The sequence below is a fragment of the Pagrus pagrus genome (genome assembly GCF_965226575.1).
Source record: "Pagrus pagrus genome assembly, contig: HAP1_SCAFFOLD_27, whole genome shotgun sequence".
Lineage (NCBI taxonomy): Eukaryota > Metazoa > Chordata > Actinopteri > Spariformes > Sparidae > Pagrus > Pagrus pagrus.
Genome location: NW_028175436.1, coordinates 160,244 through 178,572, shown reverse-complemented (window position 1 = coordinate 178,572; position 18,329 = coordinate 160,244). Strand labels below are relative to the sequence as shown.

The 18,329-nt window shown below is 42.8% G+C and overlaps 1 long non-coding RNA gene across 4 annotated transcripts in view; it reads right to left on the bottom strand.

Annotated features, from left to right (window-relative positions):
- Positions 1-5,838: 5,838 nt before the first annotated feature.
- LOC311253641 overlaps positions 5,839-18,329 on the bottom strand; it is a 32,333-nt gene continuing 19,842 nt past the window's right edge. For 2 of the 4 annotated variants that reach the window (XR_014621751.1, XR_014621752.1), the window contains exons 6-8: positions 11,209-11,864; positions 10,566-10,694; positions 5,839-7,942 (exon numbers count right to left, since the gene is read on the bottom strand). This is a non-coding gene — a long non-coding RNA (uncharacterized lncRNA). The remainder of the gene's footprint in view (positions 7,943-10,565; positions 10,695-11,208; positions 11,865-18,329) is intronic. The other 2 variants (XR_014621754.1, XR_014621753.1) reach the window with 2 other exon arrangements.

Sequence of the window (18,329 nt, the reverse complement as noted above, 5' to 3'; positions counted from 1 at the left end):
TTATATTTTTGGGAAGTCTGAATTCCAGTCACTACACATCTCATGAACGTGATGTAAAGTAATAACTTTATTTTTATATATATATTTTTTTTAAATGCAGCCTCTAAAACTAGAATGAAAAATATTTTCCTATGTTCCATCTTCTCGGCTCTATTGAAAGTAATGAGCTTAATAGACATATTAGCGCCTCCATTTATCTCTGACCAATAGGTGTGCTTGTAATAATTGCTGTGACGACAGCTGGACACAATGTAACACATTAGCATCCTCCATTTATCTCTGACTGTTGGAGCCATTTTGTATATTACAAATAAGGTGATAAATAATTTAGATTTGTTGGATTTATTCTGATTTTGTATATTTGAGGCTATAAGAGTGCCTATTAGTTAATAACAACTGCGCTCTTCTTATTGGCTGAGATGTGCGTACCGTGATGCGTGCGTACTTTGGTTCAGTGATGATTATGGAGGCGAGGAGAGCACACTAGTTTTTGACCGTGCTAATGATTATTGCCTGATTTTGGATTGCTACAGTTTTATTTTTTGTTGTAACTTGAATAAAGGTTTCAATAAACCCACGTGAGAAAGAACTGTGGAGTTTTTGTGGCCTAAGACACGCGTCAACTACATGCTCACGCTCCATAATTTTAGTGTGTGTTTAAAAAGTAAAAAGAGATGGAGTCACACTTACACTGACCAATGGGTGTGTTTGTGGATACTTCACTCAAGTACATTGTCAGACAAAAGTCCTGCCCCCCACAGTACTTCACACAGCTGTTTGCTTTGAACAGAAAAACCGGTTCCTACAGTAGCTCTCCTCACACTTTTCAGTTCATAAGTGAAGAAATTTCGTCGTGTTTCATGTAATAAATTTCACATGTAAGGGGAGCTGAACATACAGCCTCCATTCAGAACTCCAAGACACATGTGCCAGATGCACAGAGGCATGCGTAAAACACAGATTGAGACCACTTCATGATGTTTAGTTATTTTTTTTAGTTCATTTTCGTTTCTTTTGGATTTTTGTGCGTATTACTGAGCTGTTTTGGTCCATGTTTGTAAGCCTTTTTTCCCCTGGATTATATTTTCTAAAGTTGCAACAATATAGTAATATAATATATATTGTTTTCGTTTCATTTCGTTAAGTATAAATCAATCAATCCATTTTCTTTGAAACTATGAGATTGTAGAGCACCTAAAAACCAAAGCACCAGTTCACTGTAGCGATTTTCATACACACACCCAGTCTCGCTTTCAATAAAACACACTCGCATTCTATTACAATCGGTGAAATATATGAAAACACAATTTAAAAAATGACAGTTGTTGCTCTAGTTTTTTGTTTGGGTAAGCTTCATATTTAAAAGCGCAATGTTCAGCTGTCAGAAATTAAAAGCAGCCTCCTCTTGTTATATTTGCAGCAACACTGTTGCTTCAGGCTGTGATCAGCTTTTTTGTATCGCTCATAGCCTACTTTCCATTAAAACAACCTGCTGCTCTTGGCTGAAATCAGCCCGTTGTGGCTCCATTCTACGATTAAAGTAGTATCAACAAAGTCACTGTTAACAAAATTAACATCTAATCTGTCCCTTCAAATTGTGTGTTTGGAGCAGCTGCAGACAGATGTGCATTAATGCTCCGCTCGTGAGTCCAGCTGCATCGGGTCCAGGCTGCTGGCACGACCGAAGCAGCTTAGAGACTGTTTAAACGAGCGATCGTGGGCTATAAGTGGATTGTTACATTCACGAGAACTTGCAGAAAATAGATATGAGACAATTTGCTAAAACTTGGAGCCAGACCCGGCCAGGCTACAGGAGAGATCAAAAATATGGAGGGGGACAGGACCCCCATGAGAACCACTGATCCTGTTGAACGTAACCACTGTGAAACAATAAAAAACAACATTGATCTGATTTACCGGCGTAGCGCTCCCTCTCTCCATTCACTCTCTAGCTCTCTCGACCACAGCTGCAAATTAAGTAGCCTATGGCCTATGAACAGCGCCACTCTCCATTGCAGCTATGTTGTGGTCAAATGTGGAATTATCCCCAAATCTTTTGAGCTGCATTTCAGTATGATGCTTCCACCTAGTGGCTACAATGTGACCTACAATTTCACGCAACGCGTGAATCACGCTTTCCGTGAGGGAAACCTCTATTTGAAACTAGTACCAACTGTAGGTAGTAAGCTACAAACCTACGAGCAAATAGAACGGAAATGGACATATTCATCCAATAGTGTGCAACCAAAAAGTGATTTATTAAAATTCAAAGTTATTAAAAATGCAACAGATCTCGAATGACAACAACAACTGCGGTTGTTGTGAACCCAAGCTCTGCCGTGCATCATAACATGACAAGAGGCCGGCTGGAGATAAGCTCTTTGAATACATTCATTGGTTAATAATGTATACAGACGTGAAGGGTGGCCAGTAAAATCGATTATAAAAAAATAGTCGAAAAAAGTCAAATTTGCAAATAAGAGGTTTTTGTCTGACAGCAACAATATCAGTAATAATTCATGTGTAGGATATTAAATCAGTACAAAACAGTAATAATATAAATTGGATAAGACACTGAATAGTAAACCTCCACTTAATGCAATGATTTATAACAATAATAATTCATTTGTAAGATATGTAATCAATTAAAAACTGTAATAATTACTATCAGGCATGACAACGTGATGATGCATAGATTTCAGCTTCTTAAATGATACACAATTCTGTTTTGTTCTCTCTTTTAGTAGTTCCAGTGCCAAGAAAAGGCGTGTAGATGACTTTGTTGTCAGAAGAGGCACATGAACCCCTCCAATGGCTCAAGTCTTGACAGAAAGCATCGTCAACATGATAGTCAATGACATCAAATCAAATCAAATTTTATTTGTATAGCCCAAATTCACAAATCACAGTTGCCTCAGAGGGCTTTACAATCTGTACAGAGACGACACCCTCTGTCCTTCGACCCTCGATTCGAGTGAGGAAAAACTTGCCCCAAAAAAAAGGCCCTTTTAACAGGGAAAAAAAAAATGCGGAAGAAACCTCAGGGAGAGCCACAGAGGAGGGATCCCTCTCCCAGGACGGACAGACGTGCAATAGATGTCGCATGTACAGAGCAGATCAACGAGATCACAATGTATTCAATTATAAGCGATGGTTGACAGGAGTGAAAGTACATTAAGATGTATTACAGCAATAATAATGAAATGCACATGGAAATGTGATTACTAGTGATAACAGTAGTAGTGATTAATGGTAAGGATGGTATGTAGTAATGCATTACAATAATAGTAGTGGAACGTATGTAACAGAGATGTGACTAATATTAGAGACAGTAGTGGTGGGTGTCAGGCAGGGTCATGGCAGTAGGCGCATCCACGATCAGGCAGGGCCATAGCAGTAGGCGCATCCACGATCAGGCAGGGCCATAGCAGTGGGCGCATCCACGATCCACGACCCGGGCGCGGCCAGGATCCATGGGAGCCTGTAGGACTAGAAAGCACAAGGACTCCGGGGAAGAAGTAAGTCAGTGACATGCAGAGATGGGGCATGTATACAGGCATAATGTATACAGATGGAGAGGAGAGGAGAGGGGAGGAGAGAGAAGCTCAGTGTGTCATTGTCCCCCAGACTAGGCCTATAGCAGCATAACTAAGAGCTGGTCCAAGACAGGCCTGGGCCTGTCCTGGCCCAGCCCTAACTATAAGCTCTTATCGAAGAGGAAGGTCTTAAGTCTATTCTTAAAGGTAGAGAGGGTGTCCGCCTCCCGGACCAAAACAGGAAGATGGTTCCACAGAAGAGGAGCTTGATAACTGAAGGCTCTGGCTCCCATTCTACTTTTGGAGACTTTAAGAACTACAAGTAATCCTGCGTTCTGGGAGCGTAATGCTCTAGTTGGGTGATAGGGTAGTATGAGCTCCTGGAGATATGATGGTGCCTGACCATTAACAGCTTTGTAAGTGAGGAGAAGGATTTTAAACTCTATTCTTGATTTTACAGGGAGCCAGTGCAGAGAGGCCAATACAGGAGTAATATGATCTCTTTTCTTAGTTCCTGTCAGTACACGTGCTGCAGCATTCTGGACCAGCTGGAGACTCTTTAGAGACTTGTTAGGGCAGCCTGATAATAGAGAATTACAATAGTCCAGCCTGGACGTAACAAATGCATGGACTAGCTTTTCTGCGTCTTTTTGAGACAGGATGGGCCTGATTTTTGCAATGTTACATAGATGAAAAAATGCAGACCTTGAAATTTGTTTTATGTGGGAGTTGAAGGACATATCTTGATCAAAGATAACTCCCAGATTCCTGACGGTGGTGCTGGAGGCCAAGTTAATGCCATCCAAACTCGCTATATCATTAGATAATGCATCTCTAAGGTGTTTAGGACCAAGTACTATAACTTCGGTTTTATCTGAGTTTAACAGCAGAAAATTGCAGGTCATCCAGGTCTTAATGTCCTTGAGACATGCATGGAGGTTAGTAAGCTGATTAGTTTCATTTGGCTTTATTGATAGGTATAACTGTGTATCATCTGCATAACAATGAAAGTTTATGGAGTGTTTCCGAATTATATTTCCTAGAGGGAGCGTATATAAGGTGAATAGTATGGGTCCAAGCACGGAGCCTTGAGGAACACCATGACTAACCTTGGTATACAGGGATGACTCATCATTAACATGTACAAACTGAAATCGATCCGATAAATAGGACATAAACCAGTTTAATGCGGGTCCTTTAATGCCAATTAAGTGTTCCAGTCTCTGTAGTAGAATGTGATGATCAATGGTATCAAATGCAGCACTAAGATCTAGTAAGACCAGGACAGAGACAAGTCATTCGTCAGAAGCGATGAGGAGGTCATTTGTAACTTTCACCAGTGCCGTCTCTGTGCTATGATGTGCTCTAAAACCTGATTGAAAATCCTCATATAAACTATTTTTATGAAGAAAGTCACATAGCTGGTTGGCGACCGCTTTCTCAAGGATCTTGGAGAGGAAAGGGAGGTTGGATATAGGTCTATAGTTGGCTAAAGCTTCTGGGTCAAGATTAGGCTTTTTAAGGAGCGGTCTAATTACAGCTAGTTTAAAGGATTGTGGTACGTATCCTGTTAATAGAGACAGGTTGATCATTTCTAGTAGAGATGTGCTAATTAAAGGTAAAGTTTCTTTCAGCAACCTAGTTGGGATGGGGTCTAGGAGACAAGTTGTTGGTCTAGATGAAGAAACCATCGAAGTTAGTTGGTGGAGGTCGATGGGAGAGAAGCAGTCTAAATATAAGTCAGAATTTACAACTGTTTCTGAGGTTCCTGTGTTTAAAGATACAATAGTGCCAGTTGAGGGCAAGCGATGATGGATTTTGTCTCTAATAGTTAAAATTTTATCATTAAAGAAGCTCATGAAGTCATTACTACTGAGCGTTGTAGGAATACATGGTTCAGTAGAGCTGTGACTTTCTGTCAGCCTGGCTACAGTGCTGAAAAGAAACCTGGTGTTGATTTTGTTTTCCTCTATTAATGACGAGTAATAGCTTGCTCTGGCATTGCGGAGGGCCTTCCTATATATTTTAAGGCTATCTTTCCAGGCTAAGCGGGATTCTTCCAAGTTGGTGGAACGCCATTTCCTTTCAAATTTCCGTGATGTTTGCTTCAATTTGCGGGTATCCGAGTTATACCAGGGTGCTAACCTCCTGTGCTTTATAGGTTTCCTTTTCAGGGGGGCAATAGAGTCCAGTGTTGTTCGCAATGAGCCTGCAGTGCTATCAACAAGATGATCGATTTGTGAGGAACTGAGGTTAGCGGAGGAGTCCTCTATTATATTAAGACATGGCATTGAATTTAGTGCCAGCGGTATAATTTCCTTAAATTTAGCTACAGCACTATCAGATAGACATCTAGTGAAGGAGTTTTTGCCTAATGGTGTGTAGTCCAGTAATAGAACTTCAAAAGTTATTAAGTGATGGTCTGATAAAAGAGGATTCTGTGGAGAAACTGTTAGATTTTCAATCTCGATACCATAAGCTAGAACAAGGTCAAGGGTGTGGTCAAAACAGTGAGTTGGTTTATGTACACACTGAGAGAAGCCAATGGAGTCTAATAATGAGATAAATGCAGTACTAAGGCTATCATTAACGGCATCCACATGAATATTAAAATCACCTACAATAATTACTTTATCTGATTTGAGGACTATACTTGATAAAAACTCAGAGAATTCAGATAAAAACTCTGAGTAAGGACCAGGTGCTCGATACACTACAACAAATAGAACTGGCTGTAAAGTTTTCCACGTTGGATGTGAAAGACTCAGAACAAGGCTTTCAAATGAGTTATAATTTAATTTAGGTTTAGGAATGATTGACAGACTTAAGTCATAAATAGCTGCAACACCACCTCCTCGGCCGGAGCCTCGAGGAATGTGAGTATTAATATGACTGGGTGGAGTGGATTCATTCAGGCTGACATATTCTTCAGGATGCAGCCAAGTTTCAGTAAGACAGAATAAATCAATATTACAGTCTGAAATTAAGTCATTTACTAGTACAGCTTTCGATGACAGGGATCTGATATTTAGGAGTCCGCATTTAATTCTCTTGTCTTGTTTTGAGATTGCAGAGTTGCTGTTAATTTTTATTAGATTTTCATGCACAACTCCTCTTCTGTGGACTTTTGATTTGATTAATTTAATTAATTTAGGTGGTCGGGGGGCAGACACAGTCTCAATGGAGCAACTGATCTAATGGAAGCTCAGAGAAGCGTGTAAGACTGCAGCTCTGCCTCCTGGTCTCAACTCTGGGTTGTCAGGCTGGTTGTTGGCTAATGAAATGGGTTAAATTTCTAGAGATGAGAGCCGCTCCGTCCAAAGTGGGATGGATGCCGTCTCTCCTAATGAGACCAGGTTTTCCCCAGAAAGTCCGCCAATTATCAACAAAGCCCACATCGTTTGCTGGACACCACCTTGACAGCCAGCGGTTGAATGATGACATGCGGCTGAACATGTCATCACTGGTTAGGTTTGGCAGGGGCCCGGAGAAAACTACGGAGTCCGACATTGTTTTGGCATAGCTACACACCGACTCAACATTAATCTATCTTATAGACGTCCTTAAATCAACTAAGAGCAAGATTGCCCTGACAGCTGATGCCTGGACCAGTATTGCCACAGAGGCATATTTTGGCATCACTTGTCACTTTAAGTGATGACTGGGAACTCACTAGCTTCTGCCTCACCACCATGCCACTGGAAGAACGACACACTGGAGTTAACATTGCTGCATGGATTGAGTATGCCATGGCAAGGTTTGAGGTCCCTGCTAGCAAGATTGTGGCTGTTGTCCATGACAATGGGTCCAATGTTGACACAGTGCTGGCTGCAAACATTTTGAAAGAAAAGCATGGGTGGAATTCAGTCCGCTGTGCAGGCCACACTTGGCCACAATAGGTGATCGGTCATGCTCTGAAACATCCTCAGATCACTAAAACACTAGGAGCAGCGAGGTGTCTTGTAGAGCACTTCAAAAGAAGTGAACTAGCCTCAAGCAAGCTGAAGACCAAATAGAAACAAATGGGAATCCCAGAGAAGAAATTTATCCAAGATGTCTCTACTAGGTGGAATAGCACCTTTTACATGGTGACTCGTCTGCTAGAACAGAGATGGCCGCTGACTGCAACATTGTCTAACCCAAACAGTAACACAGAAAGGGAAACAGCATCTCGACCTGAAACCAGACCAGTCGGCCTTGCTTGAGAAACTGGCAAAAGCTCTTCAGGCCTTTGAAAGTGCCACTGTCTACCTGAGTGGTGAAACCTATGCTACCGCCTCTGCCCTGCCTCCTCTGGTCAGAGGGCTTCAGAAGTCCACTCAGACCACCTATGATACAGCTTCTGTTTCTGGCATTCCAGGCAGCTGCTTCACAGGAGACAACTGCACGCTGGTCCAGAGAAGTCACTGTCAAAGATGACAACACAAACACACAGATCATTGCAGCTGCACTGGACCCGCGTTTTCAGAAACTGAACACTGAACCTGGTGTCAGAAATTTCAAAGTAAAGTCCAATCTCTTGCCTTACAGTCCATGCAAGAAGAAACTGCAAAGAGGCAGTGTGCCAGTGAGAATGAGGAAGCCATTACATGTGCTAAGAGAACTTCAAATGGGTCTCTTGATTCACTGTTTGGATGTGACTCCTCAACAGATACTGACAGTGAGACTGCTGAACAGGATGCTCACAACCAAGCTATCACCAACGAGGCAAGATTTATGTGTTTAAATAAGAACAGTTCTTATTAATTAACATTTAACATCAACTGTAACATGCCATACTTTTTCACAAGCCTAATTTTCATCTGTTGTCCCATTGCAGGTACTGATGTACTTTAATCCCCTATCTTGGTGGAAGTCAAATGAAGCAAAATATCCAAGTCTTGCATCATTAGCCTGGTCATTCTTGTGCATTCCTGCCACTTCTACTCCTTCTGAGCGACTGTTCTCAGCTGCTGGGAACATAACCTCCAAGAAGAGAGCCAGCCTCACACCTGAGTATGTTGATATGCTCACATTCCTGCATTGCAATTTGAAGAATTTGTGAATTATACAGTCATTTGTACTGGATTTTTTTTAATTTTATTTACATTTACTAGTTTTATTTGAAATTTTGGACTTGGCAGCACTATTTCAAAAAGGTATAGTTATAGTATAGTAAAGTTATTTGTACATTATGTTTTTGTTATCACAACTTGCACTTTAATGTATTATTTTGTCAATTTATGTTTCATTAAAATAACAATTTAAAAATGCAGTTGTTTCAAAATATTATGTTTTCAAATACATGTTTCATGGGTTTTTAATTTGCTCTGAGAATATGAGGTAAAGTCGAAAATAATTGTGACTAATCGAAAAAATAATCGTTAGATTAGTCGACAACCAAAATAATCGTTAGTTGCAGCCCTAGTGTTGGCCTTGTATGGCTATTTCCTGGGTTAAAATCCCAGGTGGCGTTGTTGACGACACACACTACACATACACACGCTCACACAAACACACACTCAGACCCGCTCTCGCCACAGTGGCATTAGCATTAGCATCTAGCTGCTCAGGTGATGGCTGGGGCCTGTCGCAGCCTGTTTTAGAAGCATCATTTCTCCCTCGGCCTGCCATCATAGAGTGTCCGCAAGTAAAAAAATAAGTTTACCTATAGTAAAAGGCTGCAGTATTAAGGCTTAAAGCTGGCAGAAAAAATACAAAAGTGTAATATAAAAGTGTAAAAAAAAAAAATATCATTCCAGCGGAGCCTCTGTGAAACGTGTCTTACATCTTCCTCGTTCCACCAGGGGTCCCCCACACTGTTGAAATTTAACCGCCGCTGCTAAGGAGAGGAGAGGAGGAGAGGGGAGAGTGCATAGAGGGCTGTGTTTTACCTCAGACATTTATTCTATTAATTATTTTGCATTATGGACGTTTCTGAAGGGGCTATGCCCATAATGAGTCTTAGTGTGATCAGCACTCTACAGAAAATATCAGTTGAACAGGCGGTGCTTCAATCTGGTCCAGGACACGTGCTTACACAGTGCTAAAAGAATGTGGTCACGTGTGGCCAAGACCACCACTGACTGCGGTCTGAGTCATAAAATCCTAAGGCATTCACACCTGTACTTGGAGCTGTCCACTTATGAACAGGCGCTCACAACAAATAATACCAGGCCTGACCAGCTTGTTTGTTTTAGTGCTGCATCACTAGACTAACAAGAAGCTTCTTTCCACAGGCTGTGAGACTCGATTCATCCTCAGCACTCCACCATGAAAAATAGTTTCCATTTTATGACTAATCTAACCAGATAACAGAAATTCTGACCCGATGACCGGCATTAAGAATGATTACAATAACGTAAAGGTAGGATTTTGTAATATTTTGTTTAGGACAGCAACCGATGGTTATTTTCATGCTGGTTGTTTTCTCCATTAATCCTTTGATCGGTAAAAATATTGAGAACTGTGGTCACAGTAAGCCAGAGGCCCAAGTGACACCTTCACAATGTCCAGTCCAAACCTGAACATTATAAATACAATGAAATGATTTAAAGGAAACGCAGCAAATGTCATACCAGCTGTAAAGCGGCAACCACATGATTTTACTGGAAAAATAACTGAAACCACTATCAAAATTGTTATCAATTAATTTTCTGTCAATCAACTGATTAATCAAATATAAGCAATATATGTAAAAACTGATGAATACTTGAATTTATAACAAACCATATTGTATAAGCCCTTCATTTTTGTGCAAAAAAATAATAATTTCCAGTGTAACTGGTAATAACTATAGCTGTCAGATAAATGTAGTGGAGTAAAAAGTGCAATATTTGCTTCTAAGATGTAGTAAAGTGGAACTTTAAAAGTAATATGAAAAGAAAAGGCTAAATTTAAGTACAAGTATCTCAAATTTGTAATTAAATACATTACTTGACTAAATGTACTAGGGTGCCACCAGACTGAGGCGTGCGTTTTTTAAATTTATTTTACACACCCAGATCTACTTATGTTACTCCAAATAAATGAAAATGTTTCAAAATTCACTTTTGGAAGAAGGTTTCCTGGCACCGACTCCAGATGCTCCATCCTCTGCTGATGGTTGTTTGCGTCTCTTGTGTGTTGGTGGGATGTTATCCCCCTCATCAGCTGCAATAGTTTACTCTGCTGATGGTTCTATGAAATACAAAATATTCAGTCAGACGTGAGAATGACCACAATTACGGCTGGATGGTACAGCAAAAAATTATCCACAGGCAGGTTTAAGGTGGGTCACAGAGGTGGTTCTTTATTCCTCCACCTCAGCAAACAGCATAACACATCAGTACCACCTCCCCCAGGTTGTTAAAATGGCCCCCATTTATAGGGTGTCACAGCTAATGACCCTGGAAGATTCCATCCACAGGGATCCACTGCCTATCAACATGTTTAACCCACCATTTTTATTCCTATATTTACACCACCTTATCAGTAACAAATACACACCCTCATTTGCCTCCCCTAACAACAAAAATACACATCCCACTTTGTCTTTTTTCCTGGGGGAAGCCTTTTGCCTGCACACCCTGAAGACAAACACTGGTGAGTAAACAATACACTTGACTTCTTCACTGCATGCACTTATTGAGCAACACAATACACATTCTTAGCTTAGCTCCTTGTTGAAGGAATTAACACATTTAATATGCACCTTTAACCCTCTGTCCCGCTGCTCTAGGTGGAGCTGCGTGGCCCACACATCACCCACCTGTAAAACCAAGACCCGACCAAGGACAATAAACGTTCAATAAATACGATAAACATATCCATACAAATGTGCAAAAAACAGTGTTAAAATGTATTGTGCAAATCTCCAATAAAGTGCTGTTGCTCCTCTGCAAATGTAGTCACACTCAGTCCATAGTGCGTGGTGCCATGTGTGCAAAGCCTGGTGACGATGTGCTCTTCGTCAGATTTCCTCCTCCCTCTCCCCAAAGAGAACAGTACCTCATTCCTCTGACATTCTGGACAGACAGTCCGCCACCACATTTGACTTCCCTGACCTGTAGTGCACCGTGAAGTCATAGGGCTGCAGGGCCAGGTACCACCTAGCGATGTGCATGTTGGCATCCCTCATGCGATAAAGCCACTGCAAAGACCGATGATCAGTTTCCAGGAAGAAGTGCCGCCCCAGCAGATAATATCTGAGGGTGTCGATGGCCCACTTCATCGCCAAGCACTCCTTTTCCACTGTAGAGTACCTTTGTCTCTCTGTCCAGCAGCTTCCGACTCTCCTTCCACCACCACCTCCTCTCCTTCCACCTCCTGCAGAAACACTGCTCCCAGGCCCACTCCAAAAGTGTCCGTCTGAATGAATGAATGAATGAATGAATGAATGAATTAATCTTTTATTGTCATTATACTGGGTGTACAATGAAACTTTGTTAGACTATTCTCGGTAAAAGACAATTAGTTAGACAATATAAAACATATATTAAAAAAAATTAAAAAACATAAAAGGCACACATGGAGATCAACAAAACAAGACAAGAGCAGCAGTATATATAAAATACAATGTCTGTGCAGCAGAAAGGTATCAGTGCAGCTTCAAATAATGATAATAATAATAATAATAATAATAATAAGTGATAGCAGCAGCATGTATAAAATGCGTGTGTATAACAGTGACTGTTATGATAGAAGTGGGATGATGTAGGCAACAGCTCTGGGGTAGAAGCTGTTTCTTAGTCTGTTTGTTTTGGTTCTGATTGTCCTGAACCTTCTGCCAGATGGTAACAGCTCAAACATGGAGTGACCGGGTGTGGGGTGTCTCTAAGGATGCTGAGGGCTTTCTTGTTGAGCCTTTTTGTGTAAATGGTGTCCAGTTCGGGGAGCTTCAACCTGATGACGCGCTGAGCCACCTTCACCACACGATAGAGACTGTAGCGTTCCGCGGCTGTACAGCTGGCGTACCACACTGTGGCGCTGGTGGTCAGGATGGACTCGATGGTGCTTCTGTAGAAGTTGAGGAGTAGTTTGGCCCGCTTCAGTTTCCTCAGGAAAAAGTCTCTGTTGAGCTTTATTGACCAGCTGCATGGTGTTGTTCGTCCATGCCAGCTGGTTCGACAGTGTGACTCCCAGAAACTTCAGCTTTTCTACATCCTTCACCGTCTCCCCATTTATGTGGAGGGGTGCGTACGGTTCCACCTTAGTCCTACAGAAGTCAGCGATCATCTCCTTGGTTTTAGAGGTGTTGAGGATGAGGTTGTTTGCTCCGCACCACTGTATGAGATGATCCACCTCATGCCTGTAAGCTGTCTCATCCTCCTCTGAGATCAAGCCAACTACAGTCGTGTCATCGGCAAACTTAATGACAGTGTCTGAGGGGTAGATGGGGGTGCCTCTATTTTCTGCAGCACCTGTTGCAGGTGCACCATATGCTCCTCCCATGATTGGCTGAAAATAACTACATCATCCAAATATGCAGCCACACAGTCAGATAAATCCCTCAAAACATGGTCCATTAGTCTTTAAAACGTGGCTGGCGCCCCCTGGAGACCAAATGGCATGACCTTAAACAGATACATACCAAATGGTGTTCTGAAAGCTGTCATCTCCTTGGCATCTGGTGCTAAGGCAACCTGCCAGTAGCCCTTGCTGAGGTCCAGTGTGGTGATGTACCGAAAGCTGCACACTGTATTCAGGTATCTGAAATCAATACAAAATCTGAGAGTACCATCTTTCTTTGGGACCAATACAATGGGCCTGCCACTCACTGTTATTCCCAGCTCCAACATCAGCCTAATTTCCTTTTGCAGCAGAGGAATCAACCGCTCAGGAATCCTGTAGCTTTTCTACTGCACTGGGGCATCTCCCTTCAGCCGAATCCTGTGCTGCACCAGTCAGGTGAAAGCTGGTGTCTCCCTGAAGAGTTCTGGGTCAAGCAGGGGCTTCGCCTCTGCCTGCTGGGTGAGAGACAGATGTGACAGGTCCACTTCTGGGCCCTCTGCTGTTGTGGTGGTAGCTGGGAAGAACTTGTCAACAGTATCCTCCTCCTGCACCTCACGGACCAAAAGCTGCTGGTGCACAGGCTCTGAACGCACCTGGACCTCCTCAAGCAGGTTAACATGAAAAGTCTGGTATCTTTTAAACCTGTCCGGCATAAAAAGTTCATGTGTGACCTTACCCGCACGTTTGCTGATTTCATATGGTCCATGCCACTTAGTCAGCAACTTGCTTTCACTGGTTGGCAACAACAACAACAGTACTTTTTGGCCTGGATGAAAGACCCGCTCTCTGGCCTTTTGATCATACCACACCTTCTGGTTTTGTTGAGCCGACTCCATGTGTTCATGTACAAGCGCCATCATCTTCTCCAGTCTCTCCCTCATTTTTACCACATATGCTACCACATTTTCTCCTTCTGGCTTCGAACTCTCCCAGTAATCTTTCAGCAGGTCCAGCGGTCCTCTCACCTGGTGCCCATACAACAGTTCAAACGGAGAGAAGCCCGTAGATGCTTATGGGACCTCTCTGTACGCAAACAGCAGGTATGGCAGCCAGCAGTCCCAATCCGAACCTGTGTGAGACACAAACTTGCGCAGCATGTTTTTCAGTGTCTGGTTATAGCGCTCCATCAGCCCATCCGTCCCACAGTCTGTTAAAATCTCCTTGGGTATGCCTACTCTAGAAAAAAGTTGTAAAAGGCAATCTGCTACTTGTCTAGCTTTGAAAGACCTGAGAGGGAAGGCTTCAGGGTGCCGTGTGGCATAGTCGCACATGACCAAAATGTAAAGGTGGCCTGAGGAACTTTTCTCAAATGGGCCTACAATGTCCATGCCTATCCTCTCAAAAGGTGTATCAATGATGGGCAAAGACTGTAATTGGGTACGTGTAACTCCTCTAGCAGAGGTTAGTTGGCAGGTTTCACAGGAAGCACAGCACTGAGAGACTTGAGTGTACATCCCTGGCCAAACAAAGCAGCTTCCAATCCTGTTCAGAGTTTTCTGGAAAGCCAGGTGACCTGCCCATAGAATTGAATGCCCCATCTCCATAACTCTCTGTCTGAACTGTTGTGGCAGTGCTAAAGTCTCATTTTTTTCCCCTTTTCTGATAGAGAAGACCCTCCTTCACCATGTAGGTGTCATCATCTAAACAGCTTGGGTTATTTTGTTGAACACCCTCCACATCTGTCACCTTTTCAAACTACTGCTTCAGTGTCACATCTTGTTTTTGCAGTGAGCTCAAATCTGGGGGAAACTCAAAATCAAGCAGTTCTGGTGGTTAAGGAGAGCTTTGTGCTCCTTGTCTAAGTGAACCCTTTAGCTTCTCCCGTCTTCACTGTGCTTGTGACTTGTGAGGTTTAACTGGCCCTGCTTCCCAGTCTACCTCAAAGAAAGGCAGCTCTCTGAGGACTCCCTCTGCACTCTGGTGGTGACACAGGCAATGTGACTGAATCACTCAATGGCTCACTGAAATCGGCTACTGAACTCTGATCCTCCTCACTGCTCCCGTCAGGTTTGCATATTGGCGGGGTCATAAGGTCATAGAGTGTGGGTACATCATCGCCTAGAGCAGCCATTCCTGACCCCAATTGGGGTCGCGAGATGATTTCTGGGGGTCGCCAAATCATTTTGGAAAAATATAAATGCGCAAAATAATGAGCGTCCAACCGGATGTTACAAGGACGACGAGCGGTTGGTCTCAAACAGGCATTTTATTACTCAAAACCAGTTGCATGTCTGCCCTTCTCATTCACACATACAGACACGGCTCTCTCTCTACCCCGCCTCTCACCGTGGGGGGAAATAAAAAAAGAAAAAGAGAGAGAAAAAAGGCGCGTTGTTGTTTTAGCCACAGCTGCAGCAAGTTTGCTAGCTGGAAAAATGGAGCGATGGCTTAAAAGAAAAAGTGTTCCAGCACAAGACAGTCAGCAGCAGCAGCAGGGGTCCCAAGATCAGCCACCAGAACCACCACCTGAGAAACATATGGCACTGAGAGCTTGAAGCCAGCAAAACTAAAAAGACATTTAGAGACAAAACACAGCAGCTTAACTTATAAGCCAATTGATTTTTTTCAGCGCAGGGAGCAAGAACTAAAAAGGCAAAAAACAGTGGTGAGTGAATATTCTACAGTCCCTGCTAAGGCCCTGGCAGCTTCATATGAGGTCGCATATCTGGTGGCTCAATCGAAAAAGGCTCACACGATTGCGGAGAGTCTCATCCGTCCCGCAGCTGTAGCAATCACAAGAGCAATGCATGGGGAGAAAATATCTAACACTCTTTAACCATTCCCCTGTCAAATGACACCGTGGGGCGCCGCATTCAGGACATAGCAAATGACATTAAAGAGCAACTCATTGACAGAGTGAGGAAGAGCAAATTGATGAATGCACAGATGTGTCAGGAGATGCGCAGCTGCTGGCCTTTGTGAGGTACAGCTACGAGGACATGTTGTTTTGCTCATCAATGGAGGGAACATGCACTGGACGGGACATTTTCAACAAGCTCAACAGTAACATACAAAAAGAGAGACTGAGATGGGAGAGCTGTGTCTCAGTGTGCACAGATGGAGCTGGAGCTATGCAGGGGGCAAGAAAAGGTTTGAGGGCCTGCGTGTTAGAGGTAGCCCCCATGTGAAATTTCTGCACTGTATGATCCACAGGGAAGCACTTGCTGGCAGGTGTCCTCCAAACATCAGTTAAGATTGTCAATTTCATTAAATCACGGCCACTGCAAAGCAGACTCTTTGCCACACTCTGTCATGAAATGGGATCAGACCACGAAGGACTTCTCTTTCACACAGAGGTCAGGTGGCTTTCTCACAGCAAAGTTTTAACGAGGCTCTTTGAACTGCGTGAGGAGGTCCGCATATTTTTATCAGACTGTAGTTCTCCCCTTGCTGACTATCTGACTGACCCAAAGTGGGTCACGAGCCTCGCATATTTAGCCAGCATTTTTGACAAACTAAACAGCTTAAACTTGTCCCTACAAGGCCCAAACACAAATGTCCTTATTCTCTCTGATAAGGTCATGGCATTTAAGAGAAAGCTGAAGTGGTGGGCTGTGCGAGTGCAAGGGGGAAGTGTTGAAATGTTCCCTGAGCTTGATGACTTTATGGAGAGTTACGACATCACCATTCAAACTATGAAAGGAATTATTGCCTCTCACCTCAGAAGCCTGCTTGAAAGTTTCAATAAGTACTTCCCAAATGATGACACGCCGGAAAAGTACGACTGGATATGCCAGCCTTTCACCACCTCCACCGCACATCACCTGCCATCAGAGCTGCAGGACGCCCTGCTAGATCTCTCCTCTGACCGCACGTTACAGACTGCTATCTCGGCATGCGCACTGGAAGAGTCCTGGTTGTCAGTAGCAACAAAGTACGCAGCACTGTCAAAAGCTGCAACCGATGTACTATTTCCATTTGCATCCACATATCTGTGTGAAAAGACCTTTTCTGCACTGACAACAAAATACAGATGAATGACAACAAAATACAGATGAATACTGAAAAACAAATACAGATCACGACTCCTCAGAGTTGAGAGTGATCTTCGCGTGGCCGTGTCTAACATAAAGCCAAGAATGCAGCTGCTCTGTTCAAACAAGAGGCAAACAAAAGGCCCAGCCATCACATTACATAGTGGTTGCAGCTATTTGGCTTTGTGAAGAAAAAAAAAAGAAGACAACGTTTATAGAGTTAGGAGTTTGTTTTAACAAAACTTGTTAAGTTGTTGTTATGACACAATGTTATGACGTTCTTTTTCATGTTTAAGCTCTCAGCAACATAGATGTTTAAAATGAAACATGGGCAGTTTTTCTCCCCAGTGTGTTTTGTTAAGGCTTCCTAATTAGCATGTGCTGGTTATCATTTTATTTCATTAAAAAGAAAAAAAGTTTGCGTTAATTGTTTACATTTTAACCGGCTCAACTACCAGCAATATGATGGGATGTAGCGACCATCGTCGGTCTGTAACTCACGTGAAAAGTCAGACTCTTGTTTGAAAATATTCAAAAGTGTTTCAAAATAAAATGATAAAGAAACTAATAGCTGAAGTGTGATCATAAGTGCTTGTCTGATTTGTAAATTCGACGTAGCCTACGGTGTATTGATTGTGTGTGGGTGGGGTGGGGTCAAATCAATTCAAATTTTATTTGTATAGCCCAAATTCACAAATCACAGTTTGCCTCAGAGGGCTTTACAATCTGTACAGAGACGACACCCTCTGTCCTTCGACCCTCGATTCGAGTGAGGAAAAACTTGCCCCAAAAAAAAGGCCCTTTTAACAGGGAAAAAAAAATGCGGAAGAAACCTCAGGGAGAGCCACAGAGGAGGGATCCCTCTCCCAGGACGGACAGACGTGCAATAGATGTCGCATGTACAGAGCAGATCAACGAGATCACAATGTATTCAACTGCGGACAGCAGTGCATATTGAATTGGGGGTCGCGACTTAAAAAGGTTGAGAACCACTGGCCTGGAGTGTATGGCAATGTTGGAGCTAATGCCACAGGCAACATTAAAGTCTGCCCCCCCCACAGTCAGATAAACTTCAGCTGTAGGATAAACATGCTCATCTCCATGAATACAGCTTATCCGTGATCTGTCTTTACTCCATTTATCTCTGGGGACCAAACCGGACAAAACTACAGTCTGAAAACCTGCAGAGTCAAGTAATGCTATTTCACGCTTTCAATTGATCAGAACTGGGGCTGCATGGCCTGCGTCCCTCACTGTACCCACTGTAGCTGGCCTTGGAGCAGAATAAAGGAAAGATGGTTTAGTGTGGCTCAAAGCTGGGCAAAATGGTTTTCTATGCCCTAAACCA